The sequence below is a fragment of the Bidens hawaiensis genome, unplaced genomic scaffold, assembly GCF_021521415.1.
Source record: "Bidens hawaiensis isolate Kalapana, Puna unplaced genomic scaffold, B.hawaiensis_p1.1 tig00048096_1, whole genome shotgun sequence".
Lineage (NCBI taxonomy): Eukaryota > Viridiplantae > Streptophyta > Magnoliopsida > Asterales > Asteraceae > Bidens > Bidens hawaiensis.
Genome location: NW_027498595.1, coordinates 1,159 through 21,505, shown reverse-complemented (window position 1 = coordinate 21,505; position 20,347 = coordinate 1,159). Strand labels below are relative to the sequence as shown.

General features: G+C 34.2%; 1 pseudogene across 1 annotated transcript; it reads right to left on the bottom strand.

Moving 5' to 3' along the window:
• Window positions 1–9,041: 9,041 nt before the first annotated feature.
• LOC143597309 (ABC transporter C family member 3-like) lies at window positions 9,042–14,645 on the bottom strand (annotated as a pseudogene). The gene is made up of 10 exons (XR_013146872.1): window positions 12,860–14,645; window positions 12,266–12,352; window positions 11,578–12,177; window positions 11,329–11,493; window positions 10,960–11,257; window positions 10,662–10,876; window positions 10,261–10,566; window positions 10,095–10,158; window positions 9,321–9,560; window positions 9,042–9,240 (listed from the first exon to the last, which is right to left on the bottom strand). The product of XR_013146872.1 is annotated as an ABC transporter C family member 3-like (transcript).
• Window positions 14,646–20,347: the final 5,702 nt, after the last annotated feature.

Here is a 20,347-nt window from a genome sequence, read left to right as displayed (position 1 = left end):
AACAAGCCTAACAACAAGAAGCCCAGTAGCCCAGACATTCTAGAAGCTCACTTGGAGGGAAACGATTTACGAGGGAAACCGCACATGCTACACGTCTGATCCAGCGGATGGCCCAATGCACGCATGTCCCGGGATAAGAGGCAGGAACTGTGGGATAAAGATCTACGAACTCGTCAGACCAAAGGAAAACAGGATGGACCGAGGGACTCGTGTAATACTAGTGTATCCGGTAGATAATGTGTATAATACTCTCCTCTATAAAAGAGGAGAGGAGAACAATGTAATAGAGGACAAATAGAACATAATACTCACTCACTTCTTGGCATATCAACTTAATACCGATCTCCATTCTCTCTTGAGCTTGTTAGGAACCTTACCCTTTCGGAATAGGTTCCAACATTGGCGCCATCCGTCGGACCTCTTGATCACGAGTCTCATTTAAACCTCTAGAAGAATGGTCGATCAAATCCGCCGCCACCACCGTTGTCTCACCGGCAAAATGTAAGCACCAACCTAGTTCAGGGTCTCCAGCGTTATATCCGCCGCCGGAATATTTTTTCCGACTCTTCAGAATATTCCGTGAAGTCAAGGATCTGGAAATATCCTCCGGCGAGTTTTGAGAAGTCAGACATGACGATTGCTTTCAACCAACAAGACACATGCTCGTTTTCTTTTACTAATTCCAGCCACTCCGGCGACAGGCCACCGCAACTGCCACCCCCAGTTCCATCGTAACTAGCACCGTCGCTAAGTCCATAGTGCCCACAAGTGCGCATCCATACCGGGAAGATATAAAGAACACCGATGGACCAGTTTTGTTCGAAAATGAAGACGATATGGAGGTTGAAGACAATACGGTCGAAAGGCCCAAGATAACCTCGGATTTCATACGAACTCACCGATACCCTTAGCAAGCGTCGAAGAGGAAGAGTATGAAGAAAACTTCAAGTGTCTACATGATATTTAGATCTACACATGTTTAGTATAAATGGGGGAGTGAATAAGCTCGATTTGAGCCCATTCTGCCCCTGTTCGAGCCATTTCAACTCAGTTTGGAGCCTCCATCCGCGCACGTTCAAGCCTATTTAGTTAGGACAACAAGTCTTCTAGTTGGACTCTGTCCAAAGGGACAGAAAAGTCTTGTGATATTGCGGAATGGTTTTTATTACGGTGACGCCAGAGATACTTAACTGGTATCTCCACTCCTAATGAAAGTCTTGTGATACTGCGGAATGGTTTTTATTAAGACTAAGCCCTATTATACCTAAAAATATTTTTAATATCAAAACTAAAAGTTTATTCGGGTTTTTCAGGTTGACCCGAAACTTATAAATCAAACCCAAGAACCAATCCGAATTACTTCTGTTCGGGTTCGGGTTAGTCTTTTCTCGGGTTTGGGTTTTTCGGGTTGGGTTAGTTCGAATTCGGGTATGGGTTTTTTTGGGTTGGGTTTTGGGTAAAAGTGACAGCCCTAGCTTCTCATATATAAGTGTTTTTGTTACCATAAATGGCATGTTTTATTAATTCACCAGTGTTTTTTTTGGTACTTCAAGGCAATATGGGTGGGTTGTACGGGTTGGATAACGGGTCAAAATAGCGTTGGATTGAAACAGTTAGGGTCCTCTTTGCATTAGTCTATAGACGCATCCATAAACTATATAATCAAATCATTACTACTCCAATATTACCTGCCACCATCACCACGAGGCCTATTCTGTTGGAATAAAAAGAAGTTATTTTATATTTAATATTACTAAATATAAAATTAATATATCCAAATAAACCATCAGATATGCTTACATTTCTACGGTTATTAAAATATAAAACTACTTTTCTTTTTTCTTTTATATAGAATAAAACCCTAATTAGATTGAAGATCATCCCTAAAACACTCTGATCATACGTTCATTCAATCTTCATCGCTGATTTCTTCTTGAGTACACAAGAATACTTCAATTCATCTCTGTGCTAACCTTGGAGAGCGATTGGCAAAATCTATTTGTACCCCGGTAGTGCTCAAATCGCATTTAAGGTAGTGTGATTACACACGACACAGGTTCAATTTTATTATTGCTTTCGTCTATTCAATTATTTGTCAGATTCCTCCAACAATTTAAAAGCGATTTTGATTTTAAATCACCCAATTAGAGATTATGAATTTGTCAAAAATTATTCCAGATTTGTCGAAACTCGAACCATTAGACGGAACCAATTACCGTCATTGGTCTCAAAAGTTGTTAATCTTTTTCGAGCATTTGGATATAGATTATGTTTTGCTTGAAGATCCATCCAAATATTATGTTCAATCAGTCCCTATTTAGATTATTGCTTCTTCTTCATCCATGCCTTCAACAGAAACGGTTAAAAAATATGAAAAGGATAGCAAGGCTGTTCGTGGTCATTTATTAAATCATATGACCAACAATTTATTTGACTTGTTTATTGAATACAAATCTGCAAAGGATATTTGGGATGCATTGAATAAAAGATGCGGGTCTGATGATGCGGGAAGGAAAAAATATGTTGTAGGGAATTGGTTGCGGTTCCAAATTACTGATGACCGGTCAATAATGGATCAAGTGAACGACAATGAAAATCTTGTGGCCGCTATTTTATCTGAAGGAATGAAGATGTGTGAAGTCTTATAAGCAAATATTCTGTTAAAGAAATTTCCTCCATCCTAGAGTGATTATAGTCAAACACAAGAAAAAAGACATGTCTTTGCAAGAACTAATTGGTCATATGCCAACCGAAGAGGCTAACCGACTCAAAGATAAGCTTTCCAACATTTCTTTAGATACTTCTAATGTTAATCTTATTGAGTCATCAGGAACTGAAAAGGGTAATAAGTATAAGGGGAAAGACAAGTAAAATAACAACTTTAAAAATTATGGGAAAGGAAAAAGGAAGCTTGGGATTTCAAAAAATGATGGAAAATTCAAGAAAAAACCATCACAATGCTATGCATGTGGGAAAACTGGTCACCAAGCTTATCAATGTCATGAAAGGAAATATCAAGGTGCTCAACTAAATGTTGCTGAAAATGAAGAAGTAATTGCTGTTGTGATTGAACTGAATATGGTGGAAAGCAAAACTGAATGGATCTTAGACTCTAGGGCTTCAAGGCACTATTGCAACAACAAGAGTTTAACGTATAATTTTCAAGAAGTGGTCAATGGTGAACCGATTTACATGGGAACAAGGGACACGGCTGGAGTTCATGGCAAAGGAAAGGTTCTTCTAAAACTTGCTTCTGGAAAAACTTTAGCTTTATCTGATGTTTTATATGCTCATTCTCTTCGTAAGAATATAGTATCTGGGGCAGTTCTCAAAAAACTTGGCATGAAACAAGCAATAGAATCTGATAAAATTGTTATTTCAAAGAATGGCAACTTTGTTGGGAAGGCCTATCTTAGTGGTGGATTATTTGTGATGAACACTGTTAATGTTTCTGATAATGCATCTAGTTCTGCTTATATTGTTGAGTCTGCTGATATGTGGCATGCTAGATTAGGTCATGTTGGATTTTCATCTATTAAAAGACCTAAAAATGCGGGCATGATTCATGTTAGTAATATGTGTGAAAAGGTTAAGTGTCATGTATGTGTAAAAGCCAAACATGCTAAAAAAATCTTTTAAAAAGGTAACCAGCAGGAGTACTGATTTGCTAGAACTTATTCATTCAGATTTAGCTGACTTTAAAAATACAACTAGTAAAGGAGGTAAAGATTATTACATGACTTTTATTGATGATTATTCAAGATACACTAAAGTTTACCTTTTAAGGTCTAAAGACGAGGCCGACAAAATGTTTATGATTTATAAATCTGAAGTTGAAAACCAACTTGACAAAAAAATCAAAAGGTTAAGATCTGATAGAAGCGGTGAATATATTACTAACACTTTTAAAGAATTTTGTGAACAAAATGCTATTATACATGAGTTTAGTGCACCTTATGTTCCTGAATAGAATGGTGTAGCCGAACGAAAAACGAAACCCTTAAAAATATGATGAATGTTATGCTTTTAAGTTCGGGGTTATCTGATAACATGTAGGGGGGAAGCTGTTTTATCTGCTTGTCATGTAATTAATAGAGTTCCACATAAAGGAAAAGATAAAAACACCATATAAACTATGGAAAGGCTATGCTCCTAATTTAAAATTTATTGAATTGTGGGGGTGTTTGGCTAAAGTTGGAATGCCTGATTTCAAAAGAACCAATATTGGATCTAAAACTATAGATACGGTATTTGTTGGTTATGCTCGAAATAGTGCTGCATATAGATTCATGTTATTAAGTGATAGAACAATTATTGAATCTAGAGATGCTGAATTTTTTGAAAATGAATTTCCCATGAAAAGATGTAAAGATATTGTGTTATCTGATGCTATATTGTCTGCTAATAAACCATCTTCTAGTTCAATTAATGAGATTATTGGTAATATTGAACCTAGAAGGAGTAAAAGATGTAGAACTCAGACTAGTTATGGACTAGATTTTGTTACGGCATTTTTAACTAAAAACTTGCAGATTGATATGCTTAATGAGAAATTTGTTTCTGTATACCTGATTGAAAATGATCCTAATACTTATCAAGAAGTTGTAACTTCTGTTGATGCTAGTTTGTGGAAAGAGGCAATTAAAAGTGAACTAGATTCTATATTGTTTAATAATACTTGGGAATTAACTGAATTGCCAAAGGGACTAAGCCCATTACTAGTAAATGGATTTTTAAGAAAAAACTAAGAACTGATGGAACTATTGATAAATACAAGGCTAGACTTGTAATTAGAGGGTTTACTCAAAGGAAGGACTTGATTATTTTGACACATATTCTCCGGTAACTAAGATCACAACTATTAGGTCACTTATTGCTTTAGCATCTATACATGATCTAGTTGTTCATCAAATGGATGTTAAAATAGTTTTTTTAAATGGTGATTTAGATGAGGATACATATATGTTACAACCTGAGGGTTTTATTATTTCACGTCATGAGAATAAAGTATGTAAACTTAAAAAATCTTTATACGGGTTGAAACAAGCACAAAAAAAATGGTATGAAAAATTAGATAATACCTTAAAAATGGATAGTTATTCGGTGAATAATTCTGATTCGTGTGTATACTCCAAACAATTTGAATTAGGATATGTCATTATATGTTTATATGTGGATGATATGTTGATTTTTGGTGCTAATGTAAATGATGTCAATAAAACCAAATCTTTTTTATCATCTAAATTTGAGATGAAATACATGGGTGAGGCTGATGTAATTCTAGGAATTAAAATAAAAACAAATCAGTATGGTATTTCTTTAAATCAATCACACTATGTTGAACAAGTACTTAAAAAGTTTGGTTATTTTGATGTAAAACCCGTAAGAACTCCTTATGATCCTAGTTTACACCTTAAAAAGAATAAAAGTGAAGGTCTATCACAATATGAATATGCAAGGATCATAGGAAGTGTTATGTTTTTAATGAACCACACTCGACCAGACATAGCTTATACAGTTAGTAGACTCAGTTGTTATACACATAATCCTAGTAAGGAACATTGGGATGCCCTTCATCGATTATTATGGTATCTTAAGGGTACTATAGACTTAAGTTTGCATTATAATAAATTTCCTGCCGTGTTAGAAGGACATTGTGATTCTAATTGGGTCTCTGATAATGATGAAGTAAGTTCCACTAGTGGGTGTGTATTTATGTTAGTAGGTGGTGCAATTTCATGGAAATCTTCTAAACAAACATGTATTTGCACGCCCCACTATGGAGTCTGAATTTATTGCTCTTGAGATAGCAGGGCAAGAAGCAGAATGGTTGAGAAATTTATTAGGTGATATTCCACAATGGGGAAGGGAGGTAACTCCTATTCCTATTCATTGTGATTCACAGATCGCTATAGGTGTCTCCAAGAATGATGTGTATAATAGCAAGAAAAGGCACATACGCCTAAGACATGGTTTAGTAAAACATATGTTGAAAGACAGTGTCATGGCTTTGGAATTTGTGAGATCTGAGAGAAATTTGGCAGATCCATTAACTAAAGCATTGGCTAAAGGTTTGGTCTTATCAACGTCGAGGGGATGGGGCTCAAGCCCAATAGTGAGGATCGTATGGTGGGCACCCACAGTGGTCAAACGAAACCATATGAATCCTAATTTACACTACATTCTCATCCCTATGGCGAAAGGTAGTGTTTTAAATAAAGGTTGAGAATGATCTCTTAATGAATTCATAGCCTAATGAGGTGGTTCTTTGAGATGAACTTGATGAATTCACCGAAAATGTGTAGAGGGTGAACATTCTTATGTTCTTAATGATTTCATAACAAGTGTGGGTCAGTCTATGTATGAGGTAGGCTTTTAATTGCAATCGCCTATGTGAGTGTGAAGGAGAGGCTGCTTTCTATAAGAGATACGGGCTATCTCTTTAGAGCACTCATGAGTTTCAAGGTTTGTAAATGGCCACATAATTTGTTGTAGTACCGCGAAGATTGAATAGAACACCAGGTTTGGTATGTGCTATTGATCGATGTCGAAAGGTCAATCAAAAACATTTATAAATTATCTTTACTAGCTAGGGCAAGTAAGGTGTCGAATCCATTGGGAATCAGTGGAAAGTGCTAATCAAGTTTAATGCTTTTTAATAAATTATACTAGGGTGGACAAACGATGTCAAGCGATTTGAAATTGATTTGTTTGTAAAACAGTTAGAGAAAACAGTGAAGCACTTCAGGTTCAGGTAATGCAATGAACTGATTGACGATAATTTATAACAATTGGGAAATCACATAGACATGATTCGTTTATTAGAATAGATAAATGATTACTAGACACAATAGTTTGGTTACGATGATTCACAGAACTTAATCCGAAGAATTGATACAACTGAACACGGTCTGTCTAATTACCAGTTCATTAATATAAAACTTAGCATCTATCAATGATTAATGGTAAACGGTTCAATGACGATTAAAACTTAATCCTAAATGTTGATGAACACAAACCGGATAATTAATGATAAACGAAAGTCCAAGAAACACAACTGTTTAATCAGTTCCAATAAACATAAAGATTCAATCAACCAAAAGATTAATCAAAACTAAATCCCAATACAAGTAATATTCATAAAAATAATCAGTTCATATGCAAACGCTACACCTGAAGTGGTCACGAGTGGTTTAGCCTTGCCTCTTCATCTTGATTAGCTCGATTATGGATTGGAAGGATGAAACCATGGATAATTATGGTGATTGAGAGGTGTTAGAATGGTAGAAATCGGCTCCAAAATCGTCCAAGTATGTTAGGGTATGAAGCATAGCCGTCCTAGGGCTGAAATATGGAAGATAAAACCTAAAAATCATGTTTTTCCGCCCAAAAGAACGTAGCCTACAGTCTCCCCACCGTAGGCTACGGTGGGACCATAGCCTACGGTCATCATGCTTTACGGTGACAGCCCCCTGCACTGTTTTGTCCATAACTTATTCGTTATAGCTCCGTTTTACGCACCGTTTTCGACCATGTCTTCGTCTTCAAATTCTCTATCATTCCATGCAATAAAATCTTCGTTTACAATCTATATCATATGCTACAATTTATCTCCTTTAAGCTATGCTCACCTGTAAACGTAAAACCACTCAAAGTAATTGTGTCCAAGACATACAAACACATAAAATACACGATATAACTTACTTAGCACACATTATTTCACCCACACATCAGCTATGGGTGGTCTCATCTGAATTCATTAAGTTCAAGAGTAATTCACTTAACGAAATTGTAATGTTGCCTCATTCAACTACGTGTTAATTCAAATCGTAAGATGTTAACACTTATGCACAAAACAAACTCAATATATTATCAGAATATTTTGAACTATTGCAACTATCTTTTTGTAGGGGATTGTTGGAATAAAAAAGAAGTTATTTTATATTTAATATTATTAAATATAAAATTAATATATCCAAATAAACCATCAGATATGCTTACATCTCTACGGTTATTAAAATATAAAACTACCTTTACTTTTTCTTTTATATAGAATAAAACCTTAATTAGATTGAAGATCATTCCCAGAACACTCTGATCATACATTCATTCAATCTTCATCATTGATTTCTTCTTGAGTACACAAGAATACTTCAATTCATCTCTGTGGAGAACGATTGGCAACATCTATTTGTACCCCGGTAATGACTTTCGTTTATTCAATTATTTGTCTAAGATTCCTCCAACATATTCAATGCCGGCCACCGTTGCGTGCCCAGTTACCAAAATACACCTCTCCGATTCACTGTCTTTAATCCTCAATCACGCTCATAGAAGTTAGTTTCCAATTACACCGCAATTCCTCCAAATTGAGTCAAAACCTACAAACCCTAATTTCAAAAATCCCCTTGATCATTTCTTCCAGAATTTGTAATATCGCTAGGTTAATTGCTGTCGTAGATGCGTATTGGATATTTGGCCGATTGATGGCTTTTGGAGAACGACTCGACTGTGAGGAGCCATTCACAATTGGTAAGCCAACCTCGTCGGATCCATTCACTGTAACAACCATGGGAGATCTTGAGAGAGATAGAGATGGGATATATTAGTTTTTTTTGTTTATTTATCGAAGGATTTTTAGTTAATTGGTAAGGCATGACTCAACTGAACGATAAAAATTAAAAATTAACTTAGTCAGGGCCAAAGGACAACAATGTAGCATTTAGAAACGTAAAGTACTAATCAAGTCAATTTTAAAAATAAAGGATAAGCGCTGAAATTGGATGCAAACATAAAGGACAATATCTGTAATTTTGTCTTGTTTTTCTAGAGGATCCGATCTGATAGAGTGTCGGGTGTGGTGAGTCATCCTGTGTTCGTGAGGGTGCGGGATAGAATTGTGCAGACACGCGCAGCAGATTTAACGGGTGGCTGAATCGGTTAGACAGATGACTGTTGATGAGCTTACTTGGATTCCTGCTCTCGGGTAATTAATAAATCTCAGTTTTTCCATTTGTAATTAGTTTTAAAGTTCAAAAAATGTTACAACTGTGTTAATATACTTGAAATTTGAAATATTTACCATCACAAGTTACATTATTTTTTACAACTAGAAGCCATTTTCAAATTCAAAAATCATTGCTAGAACTAGATCTTCCACGGTACTCTGCAACAAGCTTGCAAAGGAAGTAGATTTGTTTTCCAACAATTTTAAAGGTGAATCAAATTCCTCAATCAGGCCTGCAATAGAATTAAAGACTTTAAGATAATAGAGAATGTAAACCATTAAGATTGAAACTAGGGTTCATTCGTTGATCAACCTTGTTCCATGACCAAAACCATGTCACCGTTGAGCACAGATGTGATCCGGTGTGCGATTGTGATGACCGCTGAGTCAATAAAATGCGCGCTAAGTGTTTGTTGCATTGTGTGATCGGTTGACGTGTCGACTGATGCAGTAGCCTCATCAAGCACTAAGATCTTGCATTTCTTGAGTAATACTCGGCCTAAGCACACCAGTTGTCTTTGACCCACACTCCAATTCTCTCCATTCTCATTAACTACAACAATTTTGTGGATAAAAAACAAGGGTAGTTACATTTTTTGGTCTTTATATATGGGGTAATTTGCAGATTATGTTCTTTCTGGTAATTGGTGTTAATCTTTACTTTTAGTTTTCTAAAAATGACTATTTTTCTGTTAGTTTTTAAAAATACCTTTTTTCTAGTTAAGTCTTTTAAGAATGACCAATTTTTTGTTACTTTTTTGAAGATGACAATTTTTCTTTCAGTTTTTTAATGATGAACATCCTTTTTAAGTTTTTTCGTTTTAGAATTGACCATTTTTCGGCTAGTTTTTTTATTTTTTAAATGACCATTTATCTGTTAGTTATTTAAAAATGGCCATTTCTGTTAGTTTTTAAATGATCAGTTTTTTGTTAGTTAATACCAGTTAGCGGAAAGAACCAAAAGTGTGACTATGTATAAACTTTAGGGATGCTTTTTGTATTTATTGAAGTTAAAGAACACGATCTACAAGTTACCTCATACTGTAAACACTTTTATTTGAAATGTTGTGATTTTGAAAAAACAAACCTGGTGAATCAAGTTTGCCTTCCTTCTTCCTAACTTCATCTCCCAACTGACATTGATCTAGAGCCTAATTATCAACCAAAAAAATAACGTTAAAAAGACAATATTAATGTATAACAGTACATTATATAATGATATACATTATTCAGTAAGAACTCGGTCTACCTACCTCCCAAATCTGTTCATCAGTGTACTGTTCAAGCGGGTCGAGATTGCTTCTTACACTTCCTTGAAACAAAGTTGGATCTTGAGGGATTATGCTCAATCTTGACCGTAGATCATGAAGTCCGATTGATGATATATTAATTCCATCTATAATAATGTCTCCCTCGGTAGGTTCAACAATTCTGAAAAGTGTTTGTATAAGAGTTGATTTACCGCTTCCAGTTCTTCCTACAATTCCCGTCTTCGTTCCACCACGAAAACGGCATGTAATTCCTCTTAACACAAGTGGCATGTGCGGAGCATACCGTACCTACACATTTCATATTACACACACACACACACACTAGTTAGTTTATATAGCTTGTTTTGAGGGTAAATTGATAATTTGAATGTGAAAACCGTTACCTTAAGGTCGTGTATGTCTACTTTTCCATCCGACGGCCACAAATCGTGGGGCCTACATGTATCTATAACAAGTGGTGCCTCACTAGGTATAGATGTGTATTGAAGTATTCTTTCAACAGAAATAATACTATTTTCCATATTGCATAGTTTCCATATTACTGAAGCTTGAAGGATGTTTAAACTAAGCCCATAAGTCACTGCTAGCCCCGCGATACCTACATGATTAAAGATAATACTATCTTAAACATGTAACATATGTGAATCAGTTATTAGGGTTTCATAAAAATCGATTACTTACTTGGATCAATGATCTCATTTGGGACATTAATGAGCAAGAAAATTAAGAAATAGGCGAATATAACAGATGACAAAAGCTCCACCCGAAATGATAACCACTCGATAGCACCCGCAATGTGAAACTTTGGTCGGGAATAATTATCAGTTAGTTTCATATTTGTGTCTTGAAATCTTTGTTCTTGGTGGAAGCTTCTGATGGTGGTTGGGCCCGATATGGTTTCTGAAAAATGTTGTATTATTGGGGCTTTGAACATGCCGACTAATCGTGCTAGCTCTCTTGCTGAAGATATATAATATTGCTAGCGAAAAATTTTAATTTTGGTTATTAATGATGCTATATTATGAAATTTGAAGTTTACAACAACGATACCTGTAACCATATGCAAATAGCTATAATGGGAATGAAAACCCAGATCAGCTGCCAAGAAACCTGGTACATCAATACAATAACCTCTAGAAGTTGTATAACCGCAAATGCAAAAACACCAACAGCATTCGGAATTGTCAAATCCATGGTACTTAGATCTGTTGATGCCTACATGAAGGTAATAATGACATTATGTTTATATTTAGTTATTAACTACTAAATAATATATATTTTTATTAAATATCGACTTACTCTATTTAAAATGCGCCCGCTCGGTGTTGCATCAAAGAAAGACATTGGAGCACGAAAGATGCACAAATGCATTTTATTAAATAGTAGATTAGCCGTCTTATAACCAGCGGTTGTAAGACACATTGCTCTAACAAATATGCAAAGCATGCTTCCGAATGCTAAACCAACATAAACGGTTATAAGTGTGGTGCCTCCGACTGGGGGAACCTCGTCTGGTGTCACGGGTGATGCCCAAGCCAACCAGTAATTGCTTGCAACTTGAAGTGATTCAAACACTATTGCTGCAAACAATATACACGGCACAAAGGCACCGCCGTACACACTTGTAATGTATTTCCAGTAAATAGAAAAACCAACACTTCCTTTTTCTCGTTCTTCAATCTGAACAATTTGTCCTTTTGTCTCATTTGTGTCATCCGGTTTAACCTCAACGCTATCTTTTTCACTGGCTTTTGTGTTTTCAAATTCAAAGTTTGTGTTTATCGAATTGATCATTGATAAAGCTTCGTTATGCGCACCAACAAGTTTCATAAAGTCACTTCCTGAATCAAGAATGTCATTATAATTTCCAGCTTGTTTGATCTCTCCACCTTTCATAACCTTATTTGAAAATACAAAACAAACTGACCCGTTTAGGATAAAAATATAACCCAGATCGACACGCTTATAAAAAAACTCAATAGCTCACCAGGACAAGATCAGCAACTGGCAAGAACTCTACTTGATGGGTGACATAAATAACCGTTTTTGATTCCAGAAACCCGAGCACGCATTCCTGTTAATGCCAAATTCATGTATCGATTAATTCCCTACTTTATACTATCAGAACTTCAGGATTTCACCGAATAGTATTCAAGTTTTTAAACTATTCCACTACAGTCACATTAGGTATTTCAATCATGTGTAATTTTTGTATAAATGTTTAAATTGAGTGAGGAAATGAAACATATATGAATTTCTGCCATTAATAACTGATTTTTTTATTTTTTTTTTCATTTAACTTGAAATAAAAGGTAATATTAAAGAAAAAAAATCCAATAAATAATAACCAAGTTTCGTAATTGTTAAACTTATGTCGGATTGAAAAATAAAAATAATATAATCCCCAAATTAGAACCTAGATTCATATGTATTTCATTTGTATTTCATTTGCCTCACTTATTTTTAACTTCTTTTTAATATTTGTAAAGACTTTAAGGAACAAAAAACTTTTATTAACTTTCAAAAGACAGCTGGGAAACTTGGTTACTACCCGTTTAGCAAATGATTAAACTTTACTCACTTTAAAGAGATGGCTTCCCGTATGAGCATCAACCGCACTAAACGGATCATCAAACAGATAAATATCAGCATCTTGGTACAAAGCGCGCGCAATCTGCAACCTCTGCTGCTGCCCACCACTCAAATTAATCCCTCTTTCACCTATAACCGTCTGATCACCAAAAGGCAGGATCTCAAGAGCTTTCTCTAAATCACAGGCTTTTAAAACTTTCTCATACTTGTCTGTATCCATATCCTTACCAAACAGTATGTTCTCTTCTATCTTCCCACTTTGTATCCATGCAGATTGAGCCACATAAGCTTTTGTACCATTAACCTTAACACTTCCTGTCACTTTACTCACTTCACCTAAAATACACGACAGCAAACTCGACTTCCCTGAACCAACCATCCCACAAACAGCAACTTTCATACCATGAAACACTTTGATATTTATGTTTTTTAATGATAAATTGTCGGAAAAAACATCCCATGAAAAGCTTCCATTGACGATTTCAACCACAACATCAGAAGTACCTCGTGGAGATGACTCTACCTGACCAAAATCTAACTCGTCACGATTAAGATATGATGTAATACGGTCTAGTGAAACCTTAGTTTGTGCAATCATTGATATGGTGTCGGGAAGGTTGTAAATCGGCTGTTGAAGTATTTTAAACGTTGCAATCGCTGATAATATCTTTCCTGACTCGAGTGGGGCCCCAAGAAGCATACATGTTGCGAATGTGATAGCAGCTATGAAGCTCGGGGCGACCCAAAATATTGATATGATTGTGGTTGAGGTTGATAATAAATATTTCAACCATTTTGTTTCAATGTCTCTAAGTTGAAATATTTTGGACAAAAACTTCATTTCCCATGCTTGAAGTTTAAGTATCTTCATGTTCCTTAAAATTTCCGAACATTTTATCATTCTGTTATCTTTGGATTTCATTAACTCATCTTGAAACTTCTCTTGTAACCTCCCTAATGGAAGATTGATCAACATTATGATACCGATTGCGACTAATGCAGACACCGAAGCTACCCCAAGGTTACGATATAATATTATTAGCGCGATACCAACTTGTAATATTACTAGCCATGGATCATGAATGTACCACCCAAAATCACCTATCCGTTCTGCATCAATGGCTATGAGGTTGGTAATCTCACCACCCTATTGACCGACCGTTGACCGGCTTGAAATGGTCAAACCCTTTTGGTAAATCATTGCCATGAGTGCAGCTCGGGCCCGATACCTCCTTGTTGAAGCTTAAAGAACCAGTGTCGTTGCGAGACCGATTCCACAACTTTGGCAAGAAAGAAGATGAAAACGAAAACAAAACCTTTAAGTGTAGATTCTCGGTTTTCGTTAAGGAACTGAACAAATGCGTCTATGAGATACGGGCCCACATAAGAAGCGAGAGTGTAAATACCGCGAGTACGGCTGTGGTTAATATGTCCTTCCATGTTGTAATAATCAAAGCCGTCACGAGGTTTAAGGTTGTGAGTTTGTTGTTGTTGATAGCCCGATCACGGTCTAGCTTGTTTTTTAAAATGGGGAAGGACCCGTTTGCACTGTCGGGCCCAGATAGGTCGGGGATGTCATCGAGGTCTAGTGGTTTTTTGAGACCAATGGCTATCAATGGGCTCAACCAAGAGAAGGTCAAATGGCTAAAGATGTTGCATTCTGCATAAGGGGTTATGGGCTTAGAAGTGTTGGTTAAGAGTGGCTGCTGAAGATCTTCATTTGTGGGTTCATTTGTATGATCTTGATGACCATTCTGCATTGCAGTTGCTACCTGTGTGGGCCTGTAAAGCAATTGTTTCGTTATTGTAAAAAATATTTATAACTAGTTAAAACTAAGTGAATTAAGTAGAAGAAATCAATTATAAAATTATTTGGTTACTACTTAGTGAACTCTTTTATTTTAGTCAAAACTAATAAGAATAGCAATGGGATTTCATAACTTTTCCATTTAGAAGTTAGAGCACTCAATATAATTAAATATGAAAATCTTTTTACTAACAGAGTAATATTAAAACTAAACAGATTTTTTAAACCCAAAAAGAGAAGAAGAAAAAACTGCATACGAATTTGATCGAATAATTTCGAAATGTTTAAGATTTAACTAATATTAAAACATTTTTACAATTTAATTACTTATATAATGTCCATATCCTTTGTTCAAGTAACTGACTTCGTGGGTGGGCTTAGAGGTGCACAAACCAGTTTTTGAGCCCAAACTGGTTTGGTTTTGGTCAACGGAAGTCAAAACAGGCTTTTGCTCAAAGCATTTTGATTTTGAAACTGGTTTTCACATGAAAATGATCGGTTCAGTATGAAATTGGTACGACCGATTCAGTTTGGTTATAACGGGTTCAAAACCATTTCAACGAACCAGTATCAAACCAGCGGTTCAGTTGGGTTTCATACTGGATTTTGGAACGGTTCATTTTCGGTTGAGAAACCTGTTTCTTTCCTCACCTTAGCAGTCCAAACCTGCTTAATAAATGCCCATTTATGAAATTTGAGGCTAATCAAGAACATGCTATTGTTTACTAAATTTAATGTTTGTTCACTTGTTGTCTCTATTTGTTTTGGTATCATACAATTTTTCTAAGCTGTTTTCTTATTTCCAAAAATTCGGAAGCTGACAAGCCGTCACTATTGACCCCTTATAAATTGGAAACTGCCAACATCTACACTCTTTCTTAAGTCGTAACCACAAGACTTTTGAGGTTGATAAATGAACATGTGCGACTGTGCGCTATTATACTACCCAGCCAATTATTTTTACATAAACTCATTATATATATTACAATTTCTTCCTATTTTTTACTATTCATTTTGCATATTATTATGTACCATGTGCAAGGTCTTTTGTATCTCCTTTCTGCTTAATAGCTTCAAACTCTGCTAATGAATATGTACATTTGTTAATCATTATGCTACCATACCCGTCCTTTCCCATATGCAACTTATTTATTAATATTAATTATTTTTTATGTGAAACCTTTTAGAAAAATTATTTTATATTATATATAACAATTTAGAGTTTTGGTGCCACAATGACTCTGTAATTCACATAGACTCGTCGTTTTTTGTTTTAGTTTAATACGGTAATGAATGTAACGAAAACTGACATAATGTCGAAATTTTTTAGATTTAGTTCTGGCACCGTAACGTCAACGTTACGTGACGGAAACCATCCGAATTTGCTTAGACTCACCGCCTGGAATCGACAACGTTCAGATTTTACCAACGCTCGAGTTCTACAACCCGACACCACCCCGTTGGTCCACCTTAATTTTTATCATCCTTTTGTTTTATTTTTCGTTATAGTTCCAGTACAATAAGGCACACAACGAAACCGACCAAATTTTCGTCGACTTACCGACACAACGCGCCGAGTAAAACACTAGTTAAACTTCATGCAGCAGTTTGTAGCTACGTGTGAAGACCCCAGGTGCTGAAGCCATCTCGGCCACGGAATAAACAGTGGTGTAGAAGAGAGAATGATTTGTTTAATTAAAGTTATAAATATAATTATTATAAAAGTTAGATGATGGTTCCTCCAATAGTAAGGCTACACTTATAAAGCTTTAGCTTGTTGACTAACTTTACAATTACAAGTTAGAAGAATAAACACTCCTCAATTAAGTTAGCAACTGTGTTCATCCAGCTTAATCACCCAATTGCCAACAACAAAAATAATCTAACTGTCTTCTCTTCGCTTCTTCTCTCGTACAAGTGTGTTTAGAAATTAATATAGTTCTTAACTAGAGAGCATATTAATTGAGATTAAATAAAGATAAGATGTTGAGCAAGAAATTAAGGCGTACCTCTTGTTGTCTTCTTCAGTGTCTACTGACTTGGTGGTTGAAAGCTGATGATGAAGGCAAATACAATTCTTGTATTTATATATCTATATATAAATTCAAAGTCTTGGACACGTGGTGACTCAACATTGCATTCTTTTTCCTTTTTCTTTATTTCTTCTAGATTACTCTAATTTCAATTCCTTAATTGCCTTAAACTGATCAAGTTGTAGCTTGAGAGGACGGGGCACCCATATGGATAGGATTCATGATTTTCAAACCAAATGATAGTATCGTCGCCAACTCATGTTTGTAGGAGTGTGTGGTTTCATTTCATGGCAAAAGTTTGCCACATAAAACTTATTCATTTTTGGCATTTATTGTACTTGGATAAATAAAAAACAAATAAAAAGTTCTAAGGTATACTATTTATAGATATGTGCTGCTAGTGATTTTGTGGTTTGTGGGTAGTTGATGGTAGAAATAACGTGGCATGGTAGGATTGGGCGATGTATGGGTAGTACCCATGAGTGTCCCTTCCCCCTACAACTCTTACAATCGGTTTGATTTGCAGTTTTCCGGAGTTAAGGATTTCAGTAAATTGATAACCAAACCGAATGGAATTCAAATTCACAAAACCAAACATTGAATTCGAGTTATCCACTTCTAATTTCCCAAGTTGACCTAATTGTTGAACGCATTTAATCTAATATTACTATATTAGTTCGGTTTTCAAATCATTTTGAATTTAAAAAGATTTCGGTTTTCAATAAGTTATTTTTGCTTGATCTAAATTTTGATTTTGCATAATGCATATTATATAATACATATTATATTTTTTTTCGAGCCGGGGTCTCATCAGAAGCAGCCTCTCTATTCATACACGGTAGAGGAAAGGTTGTCTACATCTTATCCTTTTAAAACCTTAACCTACTTTTACTATTGATAGGATATACTGAGTAATATGATGATGACAACGACGTATTATATTTTTTGAATATGAATATGTCAAATTTTATTAAAACTTGCTCATACGGATCATTTCTTTTCTTTTTTCTTTCTTTCTTTTTATTTTTTCGGTCAGACCAATCCCAGTTTGTCAAACTCCTTCAGTTTACTACTAAGAGTGATATTTTTTTTCGTTTGATTGGTACGTTTATTACTAAAATTGGTATGTTTTTGGTTTACTTGTTATTTTCATTATTAAAATTTTCCACTCACAATCCCGTTTAATTTGAAATAACACGATAAATTTGAATTCGGGACGGGTTCAAATTCACTTAAAAAAAACAAACGATTCAACTCATTGTAAACAACAAATACATCAGCAACAAATAACCAAACAAGTAACATCAACAATCTTAACCTAAAATTAATCAAATTACGGTACTTTTTATTCACTAATTTAAATCAAAACTAATTAAACATAAGGTAGCATTGGTATGCAGGAATGAGATGCAGAATAGGATGGACCATTGTGAGGAAATGAAAATAAAAATGGTGTTTGGTTGATCAATAAAATAGAATCACCTATCACATAATGGAACGAACCATTATTGTTGAACGTAAAAAAGAGTGTTTAGATGGTTAATGGAATGAAAAGTACCGTAAAACTTATCTCAAAATGGTCGAAAAATACCCTTTGTTTTGATTGAAAAGGATACGAGTTGACTAATGTAAAACTTATCTCAAAATGGTGATCCAAACGACGAAACATTTCCATACGGATGCTTGAATCAAAAGCCCTAAAATATCGATTTGAAATTTAGAAAAATACTTAAGGAAGTTATGTATTTTTTAACAGAGGTCCATTGAGAAAAAATAGTTGAAAGGTTGGACTCTGGACAAAACTAAGAAAAAAATAAAAGTTAGTAAAAAGTAAAAAGTTCATGTAAAATTAAGAAAAATGTTACCTAGTGGTAAGTAAACTGGCACAATTACAGAAAGCATCTTTACGTTTGTCTTAGTATGTATATTTCAACTTTAATGTTTAGAAATCACGTTAGTTGTTCATTACGTTTAGTTTTTCATTGATTAACTACCTTAGATTTTTAAGTTAAATCATAGCATGTGATTAGCACTCTAATTATAATATATTCTATAAATTAAACGGGCCGTTAAAAAAAAAGAAAATTAAATGGGCTAAAATGAAATTCAAATTCTATCGTATCAAACGCCCACATTAAGGTAAAAGAACAATTTTAAACAAGGGTGAAGTTAAAATATAAAAGGAGATAAAAATGAGAAGTGTGAGAAGGATTTGTGACAACACAAAAAAATCTTTTAAAAATAATAACTCAAAATATAAATAAAAAACGAAAAAATTTTAAATACTAAATGCTTTCTCTATCATTCCTGAAAAAAAAAACTAACGAAAAGATACAATGACGAAAATGAACAAAAGACACAATTATAACTAAAAAAGACACAATAGATCACAAAATATAACACAATGCCGAACAAAATATAACACAATGTTAAGTAATAACACAATATTAAGAAAAAAATACACAATCAATGACGAAAATAAACACAAAACATAATGATAAACAAAAAGACACAATGATGTTTTTTTACTTAACATTGTATGTGTGTGTTTGTTTTTCTTTCTTTTTTTTCTTTCTTTCTTTTTTTTTTGAGAACGAGAAAGATGGTAGAATTATTTTTATGTTTTTACTTTTTTCGTTTTTTTATTAAATTTTGAGTTATGATTTATTTTTATTTTTATTTTAAAATTTTTGAGGGGGCTTTTTTGTTTGGCTATAAATCCTTCTTATCCTTTTCATTTTTGTTCTCCTTTATAGAATAACTTAACCCTTTAAACCAATATAAAATAAAATCTAAATACATATCTATAATATATATAAACGAAACCTTTAAAAGCTCTCTAGTTGCTCCCTAAATTCTTTCAAGCCACCAGATTGTTTTTTTTTGTAAATAGAGGCTTCTCATTCATTTAACCCAAATTCATGGGTATAGGTCTCACTAAACCCAGATAGCTCTTAAACGGGTTATGATATCTCATTAAATTAAAAACTAATCTTATCATATATTTGATATGAAAATCTTATAAAATAGGGATATATTAAAAATTAATATCCGATTTTTAAAAAATATATATATCATGAAGAAACAATTTTATAGTACAAAAAATAAGCAGGTCATGGTTCATCAAACCCAGATAGTTTTAAATCGATTATAACATATAATTTATTTGTGTAACTCTTTCATTACTAAACCCTAAGTATATTATTAACTTTTTATAATAAAAAAAATTAAAATCTATATTAAAAAAATAAAAAATATAAACAACCCCTATAGTAGATAAAACCTAGTAAGATATATTATAAGGTAAAGAATAATTTTAAACAAATTTATATAATAACAAAATTGGGAGGATGGTGCTTTCCCAATTGTTCTTCACCCTTATCATCATGTTGTAAGAATGTTGTTGTCATACATTATATATAAGTTTAAAAAGCAAATGTTGTTGTGAGAGAAAACTTAGTGTAGCTAATAGTATCATTTTTCATGTTGAGTACAAGTTTATTAAGCATCCCTGAATAACTAACTGCCTTTAACCCACGTAGCTGCACCGCCTTCATCTTCTTTCTCTCCCCATTTACATTACTTCATCTTCTAACTAAAAACTCTTCATCAACCAGCTCCACCCATTCGTAAAATG